The 14,212-nt window shown below is 44.4% G+C and overlaps 1 protein-coding gene and 1 long non-coding RNA gene across 7 annotated transcripts in view; one reads left to right on the top strand and one right to left on the bottom strand.

Annotated features, from left to right (window-relative positions):
• Positions 1–11,582, bottom strand: part of LOC131820895 (uncharacterized) — a 75,525-nt gene extending 63,943 nt beyond the window's left edge. Inside the window, exon 1 of the long non-coding RNA XR_009349822.1 lies at positions 11,495–11,582. This is a non-coding gene — a long non-coding RNA (uncharacterized LOC131820895). The remainder of the gene's footprint in view (positions 1–11,494) is intronic.
• A 95-nt stretch (positions 11,583–11,677) lies between these two features.
• TAB3 (TGF-beta activated kinase 1 (MAP3K7) binding protein 3) overlaps positions 11,678–14,212 on the top strand; it is an 89,885-nt gene continuing 87,350 nt past the window's right edge. For all 6 annotated transcript variants that reach the window (XM_059156766.1, XM_059156767.1, XM_059156768.1 and 3 more), the window contains exon 1: positions 11,678–11,814. The gene's annotated coding sequence lies outside the window, so the exon portion shown is untranslated. The remainder of the gene's footprint in view (positions 11,815–14,212) is intronic.

The raw sequence follows: 14,212 nt of genomic DNA, 5'->3' as shown, positions 1-14,212 counted from the left end.
CTAGTTGACACAAACTCAGGTGTGGTTGAAAGGAGCTTGTTATGAATAACAAAAGGCACTTTCATAGCTCTTAAGGCTTGGGAATTCCAAGGATTTTAGGCTCTTTATGCCAGGAATGGGAATACAGACCAAATATGTATCTCTTATTATAAATCACAATATAACAAGGATCTACTCCCGCGCACCCTGATTTATCATCTCCCAGATAGTCCCTCCCACACCTCTAGACTCGTGATGGTCGGTCAGAAAATTACAGAATGAGAAGTTTAAAAAGAATTCTTGTGACATTACTACTCGCTGATTGGGAGGAGACTTGAGAAGAAACAAACAACCTTTTTGGATATGAAAAGAAGTTTTTAAACAATACATAATTTTAAAACAATACATAACAATACATAATTTCACCCTGGTAAAATTGAAATAACGATAAACTTTAATTTGTATATTTATGATTTCATTTATAATAACTGAACATATATTTACTCATTTTCATTATGAGTTTTACACATGACCTCTTTGGGGACACTCTTCCCAGACAATCGTCTCCTTCTTGCAACTTTTCCTGGTCGCCACTATGCCAAACACTTCCTCTAGATCACAGCTTCTAGAACATCAAAGGTATGAACTATAAGTTCATTTGCATCATTCTATTATGCTTATTTGTTTATGTGACATTTTTCTCAAATAGACTAGAAATACCTTGAAGCCAAGGACTTTGTCTTATTCGTCTCTGTACCATCAGAATCTGACTCAATAAATGTATGTCAAACAATGAATGAATTCCTAAGACATGAGTAAATGATACTTGCTGTTTCTGGCAGATAGGTTATTACATTTGGGAAGAGAGGTTCAAAGTCCCATATTGACTGGTCCAGTTACTTATTACCTTGGGCAATTCTCTTAACTTCAATTTCCATCTGTCAAATATTTCTTGGTACTAGTCCATCTGTGATACCAAAGGCCGTCTGCCCCAAAATGTGCCATTTTGGCATATTGATTTTTTTTTAGATTTTATTTATTTATTAGACAGAGATCACAAGTAGGCATAGAGGCAGACAGAGAGAGAGGGAGAAGCAGGCTCCCCGCTCTATAGAGAGCCTGATATGGGGAGCCATCCCAGGATCCTGGGATCATGACCTGACCTGAAGGCTGAGGATTTAACCCACTGAGCTACCCAGGCGCCCCTGGCATATTGATTATTTTGAATTAAAGTTACTTAAATGGCGCCTCTCTGGCTCAGTCAATAGAGCATGTGACTCTTGATCTTGGGGTCCAGAGTTCAAGCCCCACGTTGGGTGTACAGATTACTTAAAACAATTTTTTTAAAGATTTTATTTATTGATTTGACAGAGAGAGACCACAAGTAGGCGGAGAGGCAGGCAGAGAGAGAGAGAGGGAAGCAGGCTCCCTGCTGAGCAGAGAGCCCGACGCGGGACTCGATCCCAGGACCCTGAGATCATGACCCGAGCCGAAGGCAGCGGCTTAACCCACTGAGCCACCCAGGCACCCCACTTAAAACAATTTTTTTAAATCTATGAATTAAAGTTACTTGAGGGGCTCCTGGGTAGCTCAGTCGTTAAACCTCTGTCTTCAGCACGGACCCAGGTTCCTGGGATCAAGCCCTGTGTCTTGGGGCTCCCTGCTTAGCGGGAGCACTCTCCCACTCCCTCTCCCACTCCCCCTTCTTGCATTCCCTCTCTTGCTGTTTTTCTCTCTGTCAAATAAATAAATAAAATCTTAAAAAATAAAGAAATAAATAGAAATAAAGTTACTTGAGAAACAGCCAGCGTACCCTGGCCTTTGTTGCCAGACGGCAGAAAGTAAATCTCTGATGTGACAGATGCCCTTCCAGTACCAGGAGACAAAGCAACACCCTTATCATCAGAGACAGGGAATTCAGAGCCAGGAAGCCTGTCTAAAGAAACTCGGTTACTTCCACTAATTTTCTACCCAGCCCAAAACCTGTTGAAGATTCCTTATTAACTGAAACTCCCAAACATATGTTTTCTTTGTCTGGTCACTTTCTCCCAAATTGATTGGTTCTTTGTTTAAAAAGCATAAAAACTGGGGTGTCTGGCTGGCTCAGTTGGGTGATTGTGTGATTCTTCATCTCTGGGTTCTGAGATCGAGTCCCACGTCAGGTATAGCAAGTACTTAAATAAACAAAACCTTTAAAAAAAGGTATGAAAACTCTCTGCCTTGGTCATTCTTTTGAGGTCTCAATTTTATTATTGGTCCTCCACGGACATGTAATTAAAGTTCATTTTCCCCCTATTACTCTGTTATGTCAATTTAATTCTTGGGCCAGCTAGAAGAAGCTTGATGAGTAGAATAAAATTATTCCTTCCCTACACATGTTTATTATGAAGAGGGAATTCTGTGGTTCAGAAAGTCCTCAAGACCATCCAGAAGCCATTGTTTAGCTGTCTTGTGGGGTTGGCCTTGTCCTCGGAAGAACAAAGAAGATTCTCAGTTACCATATTTTGTAAACTGTATTAATCCATAAATCATTAACATTTGGTGAGGAGGAGTTTAAATCTTGTCTTTGTCCAAACTCACTGTGCCACCTTGGTACTCCAGGTCTGTTTCCTTTTGTAGAATTATATTTAATTTAACAGATGCTTCTGGAGCCCTTAGGTCTCAAGAGGTTATATGTTGAAACCTGAAAGTTCTAAGAAAATATAGGATTCATTTTATCAACACAGAATATAAATATTTTTGGTTAACTTGCCTTCCCCATCTCAATCATAGTCTTGAGTGTTCCAACTATTCATTTCCTTTTTTTTAAGATTTTATTTATTTATTTGACAGACAGAGATCACAAGTAGGCAGAGAGAGAGGAAGGGAAGCAGGCTCCCCACTGAGCAGAGAGCCTGATGCAGGGCTTGATCCCAGGACCCTGGGATCGTGACCTGAGCCAAAGGCAGAGGCTTTAACCCACTGAGCCACCCAGGTACCCCCCAACTATTCATTTCTTATACTCATTCACTTATGGTATGTCAGTTTAGAATCTTTTGTTTGCAAGCAATAGAAAATTTACCTTAAACAGGCTTATGCAGAAAACAAAAGGTATTAGTTTATGTAACTGATGGTATAGGAGACAGGGCTTTTTTAAAAAAAATTTTTAAATTATTTTAAAGATTTTATTTATTTATTTATTTATTTATTTAGAGAGCAAGTGAGCATGAGCAGGGGGATGGCAGAGGTAGACAGAGAGAGAGAATCTCATGCAGACTCCAATCTGAGCATAGAACCCAATGCCAGGACTCTGAGATCATGAACTAAGTCAATATGAAGAGTCAGATGCTCAGCCGAGTGAGCCACCCAGGCCCCCTGTGCTGGCTTTAAGTACTGTATGATACAGGAATTCAAATGATATCCCCAAACCTAGTTTCCTTTTCTCTCATGTGCACTCTTCATCTCTCATTTCCTTTTGTTTGGGTTGTTACCATTCTTTTTTTTTTTTTTTAAAGAATTTATTTATTTATTTGACTGACAGAAAGAGAGAGCACACAAGGAAGGGAGCTGGAACGGGAGAAGCAGGGAGCCCAATGCGGGGCTCTATCCCAGGACCCTGGGGTGATGATCTGAGCTGAAGGCAGACACTTAATGACTGAGCCACCCAGGTGCCCTGGGTTGTTACCATTCTTTAGACAAGTTCCCTCTGTAGTCACGAGATGGCTACTGTAACTCCAGATCTTGCATCCTCTAGAAAAAGTGAGAATGTTTTCCCTGGATGTCTCACAAAAGTCTTATTGCATCTGAATTTTTCTGCCTGAGTCACATGCCCACCCCTGAACCAATTACTGAGACTTAAGGATTATGCGGCTCTGATTAGCCAAAACTGAGTAATGTGATCCCCCTTAGAGCTGATGGTAGACGAACTTCATCAGAGGCACATAAACTAAAAAAGGGGGGTAGTCTCTTCCCTCCCTCACCAAGGGAAATCTGGGATGATTACTAGCAGGGTTGGTAAGTGCCAGGCAATAAAACAACTCAGTGGGATATACATTCATTTTCTATACAGAGGGCTTAGGTGGGCTTCTCTGGAAAGAGATTTTGAGGTGAATAACTGAGTACAGGAGGTTTATTGAGAAATTCTCTTGGGAAATACACCAGTAAGGAAGGAAAACAAAATGGGGCAGAAGGAAACACTGACCCATGATGACAATGCAACCAAGACTTCAGCCTATGTCACAAGGAGCTCTGAAGCTAGAATGGTCCTTCAGAGTTTCCCGAATTAATGAAAGGTTGCCAAGTCTTTGTATTTCCTCTTCAGTCAGTCATTGGCTGTGGGTCACCCGCTAGGAAAGTGCATAATCTTTGTGAGGCAGATCCTTGAAGCAAAGGCAATTCCCAGTGAGTTACACAGATGTCACCTGTCAGAAATCAATAGCTCCAGTCACTTGGGGATGGGTGCAATGCTCTGAACAGGGGATCTCAGTGGATGACCACAGAGACAAATGCCCTCTACCAATGCTGTAATCTCAGTAAGGTCACTCCATAAGAACTTCTCCTAATTCTCCTACCCACTCATTCTCCTCTACCTGCCTAGCCAAAAATGGTGTTTATATCTCCTCTCTTCCCCAAGCACTGTTACCCACCCACTGTATTTGTGCAAATCTACATAGCTGGTTCATTACAGAAGAGAATTTTATTTATGTATGTACTTATTTTAAACTTTTTAAAAAACTTTTATTTATTTATTTGACAGACAGAGATCACAAGTAGGCAGAGCAGCTGGCAAAGAAAGAAAGGGGGAAGCAGGCTCCCCACCTAGCAGAGAGCCCGATGTGAGGCTTGATCCCAGGACCCTGGGATCATGATCTGAGCCAAAGGCAGAGGCTTCAACCCACTGAACCACCCAGGTGCCCCTGTACTTATTTTAAACTTTAAAAAAATATTTTATTTATTCATTTATTTGACAGAGAGAGAGCATGAGCCAGGAGGTGGGGGCGGTGTCAGGCAGAGGGAGAAGAAGCAGGCTCCCCAGTGAGCAGGGAGCCTGATGTGGGATTTGATCCTAGGACTCCACTCCTGAGATGACAAGGTCATGACTTGAGTCGAAGGCAGACAATGAACCGACTGAGCCACACAGGTACCCCTAAACTTTTTTTTTTTTTTAAACTAACCTCTCTGCCTAACACAGGGCTTGAATTTACAATCCCTGAGATGAAAAAGCATACTGTACTGACTGAGCCAGCCAGGAATCCCTAGAGAAGAGATTTTTTAAAGTTACTCTATTTATGATTCTCTCAACTTGAGAGCTGAGGAAGGTGGGCAAGTGGCCTCCTGTGCATTAGGAGTCCCTCAGAGCATTGCTGAGCTTATGTAGCATTAAGGAAAGATACAATAAGAGTTGCCGTGAGTTTATTTAGAAGTAGATACTGAGAATGTTTTCTAGTTGAAATGTACTTTTTTGGGGGAAAAGGGATTAGAGATAACTTTGTACTAGTCAAGAAAACTGGAACCCTAAATGTTTTTATTCCAATTTTTTTAAAGATTTTATTTATTTATTTGAGAGAGAGCGCATGAGAGTAGAGAGGTCAGCAGGAGAAGCAGACTCCCTGCCGAGCAGGGAGCCCGATGTGGGACTCGATCCTGAGACTCCAGGATCATGACCTGAGCGGAAGGCAGTTGCTCAACCAACTGAGCCACCCAGGCACCCTTTTATTCCAATTCTTAATCAACCTTTGACTTTAACCAAGAAAAAGATTTTGAACCAATTTTGATTATGCTCTATTAAGAGAGATAGGTTTCCACTCCTGAGATGACAGCAGCCTTGGTAGGGATGAACCAGTGGGGAGGTGACCACTGGATGGGGGCATTGGTGGTTAGGAATGTGGGCTAGCAAGGAAAGGGAGGGATGTGAAAGGGTTGATTCTGGTCAGCAGCTGGAGTTGCTGAGATTAGTGTACTATATCCTTCCAGTTCAGGTGATGGCCCGAGACCAATCCTATTTCTCTGGCTTGTTCTAAAAAGAGTGCTGGTGAGTATAGATGAGTCATGTTCCAGAAAGAGCACTATCCCAATATCCATCACCATATCACAACTTCCAACTCAGAGAATGCTGAAACATGAGACAGTGAGTGTGCTCTGCCCTGGAAGTGGGGCGGGGGTTGGTGGTGGTGGTGAAAGGGTGCTGGTGCTGAGCAGTGGGCGTCTTTATCTCCTTTGTCCTTTGCACTTAATTCATACTTTTATTTTTCTTCTTTAGAGATCTTGGTATCAGAGGGCTAAATCTTATTGTTCTTGGTGGTTAGGATAAGCACAATTAGAACTGGCTGCCTTTACATCTTTCAGCAAGCTCAGAAGGCACTTTGACATGCTCATTACTTAGGGTACTGGCCAGTATAGGGACAAGGGCTAAATTGAAGGTTAGGAGGGAAGCAAAATAATGAGGTAGAACAGAAGGAACAATTTAGGTTGTAAGGAACCTCTTTCCCACTGAAAATCACCAAATCACAAGGTAAAAATCAATCAAGGGGTCTAAAGTGAACATTAACATAATTTAAAGAGAGTATTTTAGTACAAAGAGCACACTTGTCTGAAAGTGATTCCAAGAAATTATGATTCTGGTTTGCAGGCAAAAAGCTAACTAGAACCAGAGAACTGCCTTTCTCCCAGAGGGATCAGTTGCACTCCAGCCTAGCCTCTCATGGGACCTCATTCTCTCACAAGAGGACTGCAACATCCCATCAGCTTCAAGGTCCCAGAAAATGCCTATAAACAGCAGGCACCCCCAAATCCAGATTACCGGCAGGCCAAGTAGTCCATCACCAACAAGGTTCCTTGTAGGCTTGCTCCATAAGAAGGGATCCTGTCAATGGAAGCCAGGCTCACTCTTCAGGTCCAACATGGGTTCCCTCTTGCTAAGGCTTAATTAGCTGCTACCGGCCCAACCCCCCACCTGCAGAAACCCACACTGAATCGCAGTATGGCACCATTTCTCAAAGGAGACCAGCCAGTCACTCAAGCAAAATGATTACTTTGGATCTCTTCCACATGGGGTGGGTGTGACTGTGGGGCAGCAATTCATTCTTTCCAGGACTGATTCATACTCTAGTTATGAGTTTGCCTTTCCTATTCACAGGTCCCCCAGCAGAACTACCATTCAAGAGTTTACAAAATGGTCATCCATTGACATGGTATCCCATACAGTGTTGCCTAAAACCAATAGATTGTGTTACTGCAAAGGAGTTGCACGTGACCATGAGAACCAGTGGTGGTGTTAATGCTTCCTCACTCAGAAGCAGAAAGCTTAATGAAATGGGCCCATTAAAGGTCCAGCTAACATTTTAGGTCTTGGTTTATGTGCTACAAAGTAAGCACAACTTTTTGGCTTTTAGACCATACCATGTGGAGTTGGGATGACTTGGTGAGAGAGGGCCTTTTTAGTCCCATGAAGAGCCACTATTCTTGTCACCATGAGTAACCCTGGGTGAGATCAGAAGAAGAGCAGCCCAGCTGAGGCCATCTAAATTGCTGACCTACTGGGGTACCTGGCTGACTCAGCCTGTAGAGTGTGTGACTCTTGATCTCTGGGTTGTAAATTCAAGGTCCACGTCGGGTATAGAGATTACCCAAAAAAACTAAATAAAAAAATAAAAAATCCTTAAATTGGGATGCCTGGGTGGCTCAGTCAGTTGAGCTGACTCAAAAAGATAAAATCTTTTTAAAAAATCCTTAAATTACTGACCCACTGTATAATGAACAAATAAAATGGTTATTAGTTTAGACTATTATGTTTTGGAATGGTTTGTGATGTGGCAACAGATTATTGACACAAATGAGGCCAAAAATATCTGAAACCATACATAGATGGATCTGATGCATCAGAAGAAAACACATTCTCTCACATTCCAAAGAGAGCTTTAGGCCCTTCCCTAAAGACTCACCAAGAGGCAGCAAAACTGGGTCTAGAACTATAACCAAAATACTTCCTCCAGCTGAAATAAGAGAAGACTAAAAGGGAGATTTTGATTAGTTATTATCACCCAGGGATTATTGTAGATTTTCTCTTCCACTGAGAAGGCAAAGCCAAGTGAGAGCTGAGTTCGGCATGTCTTAAAGATGTATGACACTCCAACGGCTTGACTGAACTGTGGCTACCTGAGAATTTTAGGGGAGACAGAATTTTAACTTTTTTTTTTTTTTTAAAGATTTTATTTATTTATTTACTTGTCAGAGAGAGAGAGCATAAGCAGGAAGAACAGCAGGCAAAGGAAGAGGTAGAGGCAGACTCCCTTATGAGCAGGGAGCCCCATGTGGGACTCCATCCCAGGACCCTGGGATCATGACCTGAGCCAAAGGAAGACTCTTAATCAACTGAGCCACCCAAGCGTCCCTAAAGACAGAGAATTTTAGGGAGAGCTGGCCACATACCCTTGGAGTTTGGAGAGCAGACTCAGCATAGACACTGCTGCCTGTCTTTTGCTAGAAGAATTTTGAAGACAGGAAGCTTGCTGAAGCAGCAATGAAAGGTCAGCCTATCTTACTCAGCATGGCAAAGATACGTGTGTTTCCTATGGATCGAGTGATGGTCACAGAAAGCAAAAGAGCTTGAGCCTCTTGCTTGTGCCCTGCCAAAGACCCTGCCAATGGGTGAGGGGATCCTGGCAGTAAGAAGCTGTGGGTATTCCACAAGGGCAGTCCGTATCAAAGAACTACACCAGGAGGTTGAAGAATCACACTCACTTCATGGAGTGTCAGCATTTGGATGCCAGTCACACAGAAGATATGGACAACCAAGAGAGGACTTTTAGCAACATCAGAAAGTAAAAGAGAGTGGGATGGAGAGAGAGGCCAGATAGAGGAAAGAGCATCTTATGTGTCCTAGGATGTGCTATCAAATCTTCACTGGGTGCCTAAGAAGAACCTCCAAAAGCAACCAGCAGAGAAGGAGCCAACTTTATGCATCTGCTGTGTCCAGAGAGGACAAAAAAAAATCTTCTGACTGTAACCCGTAAAGCAGGAAATTATCTACCTCCATTCCCACCCTCTTCATCCTTAGAGAAGAAACTGTGGTTAGGAAAATGGGGAGGGCGACCTGGAAGTGTAAGGAACAGAAAAGAGGATTATAATCACTTCTTTGACTTTAAGGCCCTTGCAGAACTCAACTGGGAAAGAGGATAAAAAATAACCATAAATCAAATTCTGAGCTTTGATTATTTTATCAAGCTGCTCGTTTCCCACCTCCACCTCCCAACACCTCCCCCTCCCCCATTTTTCTGAAGTCAGGGAATTTTTAGTTAAGTATGAGACTACTGAAAATAAGAACACATTTCTCAGTCTCCCTTGCAGGTAAATACATTAATGTGAATAGGTTCTGGCTAACAGGTTGCAGACATAAATGATGTCAACAACTTCTGGGTTGTACCCTTAAAGGAAATGGGTACATTTTCCCCTTCCTGATAACTGGAATGTATTGTGGTACTGAACCATTTTGGACCAAATATGGTAGGACAGTACTCTAGAGATGGTGGAGAATGAAGACAGAAGACAAACTCCAGCTCACTCTGTGGAACAGAGCTGCTGTTATTTGTCTATTTTTGCCATCTAATAAGTGAAAGTCTCAAGGCCATACTACATATGCACATTTCTCACTCATGGCTCTGGGAGTGGGCTGAGGCAGCTCTGTTTTATATGAAACCCTGAACTCAAAACATTTTTTTTTTTTTAAACCAGTGTTTTAACACGACGGTGCCTGCTAACACGACAGTGGGTTAGGTGACAGGAGTGGAAGGCCTCCTTTCTGACCACATCCAGCTTCTAAAATGAGTGGTTCTCCACAGGGAGCTGCTCTGCTGGTGGATGTGGGTCAAGTTCAGCTCCCCTCTAATGTCTCTCATTCCCAGGTCAGAGGGAGATTGCAGCTCTCAGGACAGTGCAAGTTCCTTCCCATAGCAGCAGCTGGATCCAGTTTGCTGTTTTTCCCACACTTAGAGACACAGCATCTTGAGCCCTGATCCATCAGAGACACCAACACCGGTTCCCTTCTCAGAGGTCTGACTTTCAGCTCCACACAGCTCCTCTTCTAGTTCTCTAAATTTTAATAATCTCAACCTCTTCCCTTGGTCCCCCTAGCTCCAGGCATAGTAGCTGCTAGGCCACTAGAGCACGGGCGCTATCTCTGCCACATACTGAGTTCTCTTCTTGCATTTTCAGTTACCTAATTATCATTTCTTTGTATTAAATTTTGTTACAATAATCGGGTGGTTTGTTTCCCAACATTCCCCTGACTGATTCCATGAAGTAAATCCTCTGCCTGTTAGACTACCCTCAAGAATTTTCTCTTTGAGGGCGCCTGGGTGGCTCAGTGGGTTAAAGCCTCTGCCTTTGGCTCAGGTCATGATCTCAGGGTCCTGGGATGGAGCCCGGCAACCTCGGGCTCTCTGCTCAGCGGAGATCCTGCTTGCTCCCCACCCCCGCCCCACCCCCGCCTGCCTCTCTCCCTACTTACGATCTCTCTGTGTGTCAAATAAATAAAATCTTTAAGAAGAATCTTCTCTTTGGCATGTTTCATGACAGTCCTTTCCCAGCACCTGCTACTCCTCTCTGCACTTATTTTCGTTATAGAATTTACTCTGCTCAACTGCCATCGTTTTTTTCCTCCGCCATAGCCATCCCAGGCCCATACCCACTTGAGGACAGAGCACATGTACCTTTCCTCAGTACCACGGGAAACTCAGAACAACACACGCTTCAATGAATGAATAAATTCATTGCATTTTCCCAGTAAGGAAAATAAAACAGGAACGGAAACTGTTAATAGTATGCGATTTGGAAAGCTCACGTAGCGCCAAAACGAAAGAGAAACTTAGATGTTGATGTGAGAAACAGGAGGGCTGTGGCTCCCAGCAACAAACCCAGCTCCGAGCAGCCAGCGAGCTCTCAATAAAAAAACGCGAATCGCCAGCAGGATGAAAGGACAGCTGAGACTTTGCAAAGAATACTCCGTGACCGGGAGAGAGGAAGGAGGATAGGGTTAGAGGACTCCCGAGGACGCCAAATTGGCAGTTCGGGCTCTAGAGGGATGACCCAGCCTTAGGGCACGCCCCTCTTTTCTCAACCAGGCCTGCCCAACCCTTTCCCGGGTTTCAGTTCTGGTTCCTCCGCCCACTCCTTCCCCGCCCCGCGCCTCTAGAAGGAAACTGGTAAAACACGGAGAACTGGGTCTCACTTCAGGAGCCGTTCTGGGCATGCGTCAATCCCTGCCCCTGCGCAGGCGCAATAACTTCCGCTGTAATTGGTACAGCCCATTTTCACTTTGCCGGAGCGTTTGCTCCCGCCAGCTAAGGCTGCTCTAATTGACCACTTGCCCAGTTGGCCCCCCGCCTTCTAGTTACGGTGGGGTGTGTGTGTGTGTGTGTGTAGAGGGGCTAGGGAGGGGGAAGTCTCGCGACATCGCCTTTGGCTGTCTCCGACGGCGCCATCTTTGTGTCTGGCGAGCGACGGCGCCCGACAGGAGTCCTGAAGCCGGCGGTTCGCTTACCAAGCTCCAGCAGAGACCGGATCCAGGAAATACGAGGCGGGCCTCGGTGGGAGGGACGCACTGAGGGAGGAGGGAGAAAAGGAAAGGGGGCGGCGGCGGCGGCGGCAGCGGCAGCGGCGGCGGCGGCGGCGGCGGCGGCGGCGGCGGCGGCGGCTGCTCCTCCTCCTCCTCCTCCTCTCACCGGATCCGGTCCCCGTGCGGCGCGTACCCGAGGGGGGTCGGGCGGGGAAGCGGCGCCGGCCCGGACCCCCCCGCGGGAGCAAGCGGCGGGAGAGAAAGTGAGGCAGCGGCAGCGGCAGACCGGGAGCAGCGGCTGCCGGGTGAGTGTCTCTGAGGAGGGCCCGGCACCTGCCCGATTCTGGGCGTCGGGGGTGGCGCCGGGGTCGTCTCGGTGACCCAGCGCCAGGGCGGTGGGCGTGCGCGCTACTGCGGGGGTCCTGGGGGCTCGGCTCGGCCTGGGGTTGCGGCGGACACTAGGAACTGCGGGACTGCTGGAGGTCTGCGCAGGGCCTGGCGCGCCCGCCCCAGACGCCCCGGGAGGCCGAGTAGAGAGGGAGTGGCCGGGGGCCTCGGTTGGCCCTCTCCCCTAGAACGGGGGGTGGGGGGCATGATGTCCTTCCTCGCCGCACCCTGGACATTGAGGAGAGTGAACCTCGGTGGAGGGCTTCAAGCCCCCAGCAAGGCGTTTGGGGATGAGGGCTAATCAGCATCAAGGTTCGGTCTGTTAATGGTGTTGAGATATACGGGGGAAGGTTAGTAGTAATAGTAATTGTTCTATAAGGGGTTTGTAAATGGTGGCAGGTGTGGAGTAAGGCGAAAACATTGTCTCCGTTCTTTAACAAAGATCACACAAGCAGTCCTCTGAGGTCCAGTGACAGACTAGAGTTATTCCCAGTTGGAGTTGTGTAGTTTGGTACTGTGTGCCAGCTCATTGAAGTGCATAAAAACAGGATTTGGGGGGATGGGAGAGGGGTACAAGGTGGGTTTTATATAAAGTAGGGTGCATGTAAAGTCAAAGTAAGGACAAACCTTAGTGAAACGTAATTTATTTAAATTACTTAAGGACACTTGTCACCTTTGGTCCAGACAGGGCATGTCAATTCCATGTGTTCTTCAGTGACATTTGTCAATCTGACAATAATTTCGGCATCTTATGTGTTTATTTTTGGTTTGTAAAAGGAAAAAATGTGTGGGAAAGAAGAACAATTTGATAAACGTTCTTCTTTTGCTCACTTTTTCATTTTGGAAGAATGAAGGGATTTTTTCCCCTTTTCCTTGTAAATGTTTTCCAGTCGTCTATCAGAACATTTGTAAGAAGGAAGAAATATTTCGATCAAAAGAAAAGGTTTTCCAGGTGAAAGTTTGGTTTGGGGTTATCGTGTTTTAAAGGGCATCATCACCCATAGTAAATTTTGTGTCCTATGAAGTTTTTCAACCTAACCTACCCCACTCTTCGTTTGCTTGTGACTGGTTTAATCAAAGGAAAGACTTAGTGAAGATAAATATTAAATATATGACTTTCATCTTAAAATTGAACAGAACCTATGTTCTTTCACTCTGAATTTTCTTCCATGTGTGGATTTGACACAGTCTTCTCAATTATATAGATTTTTCATTAGCAAAATCTGTACAGTTTGTGTTGGAGCGAATTGAGCTAGCATTGAGTATGTTTAGTCACTGGTTTTGGTGGGTTATGTATGTTTGCATTTAATCCTCATAGTCCTTTAATTTAATCCCCATAATCCTTGTGCGGGTAATTTTATTCCTGCTGTACAGATAACCACACTAACCTCCTGTATTCTTAAGTAATTTTCCCGAGGAGTTTATATAGCTGGTAAATTGCAGAGCTAGAACCCAAACTCATGTGTGTCTGATTTTAGAAAATGTGCTTTTTCTACTATATTCTGCATAAGTGTGTGTGCTGATAAAAATTTCAGAAAATGAAAATTTCTGTTAAAAAGAAACCTTTTAGTTCTTTTGGTAATCTTGAAAGATTTCAGTTTTCTTGGTTGAAGATAATCTTAAGGTTTTTCTTTTCTTTCTCATGTGTTCATTTTCTAGCTAGAGGTAACATTTTAACAGAAGTCTGCTGATTAGTAAGGATTCTTAGCAGCCCATAATGACCTATGTGAAATTCACATGTTTTCAGTAACTTTGCCTCCAGTTTCAGCATGCCCAGGGTAATTCATAGATTAAATATTTTGTTTATTTTGGTCCTGAATAGTTTTCAAATTATATTACTAAAATAAAATAGCAGCTATTTCTAGGGGTCTAAATTTGCTTTATCATAGCTTGGAGGTATACACACATACCCACCCACCTACTTTCTCCAACAAGTGGAGTACTTGATAACAGATGCTGTTTTTCTTCTCTTTAATTTAGTACAGAGGTTTATAGATCCACTTTATCGTTTGCAGAAAATACGGCAGCTATTCTGGGATCCAGCATAATCTGTGGGGCTTGGAGTAAACGATCTTCCAGGTTCCCAGGCAGTGTGGGATATGTCAGTGAAACAGCAGGAAAATCTTGCCAGCGCAGGGCTGATAGACACTGTTGTCCCTTAATGGTCTCTGCTCTTGCGTCTTTGATGTGTTGCTGAGCTTGCCTCCTGGCCATTATCTCTGCTGAGGAGAGAGTTGCACTGGAAGAGTAGTAGCTTAAATAATAGAGGAAAAAATGGATGCTAAGTTTCTGGCACTCATCCTCTAGCTGGATATT

This window comes from Mustela lutreola, chromosome X (assembly GCF_030435805.1).
Source record: "Mustela lutreola isolate mMusLut2 chromosome X, mMusLut2.pri, whole genome shotgun sequence".
Lineage (NCBI taxonomy): Eukaryota > Metazoa > Chordata > Mammalia > Carnivora > Mustelidae > Mustela > Mustela lutreola.
This window is presented reverse-complemented; position numbering and strand designations above follow the sequence as displayed.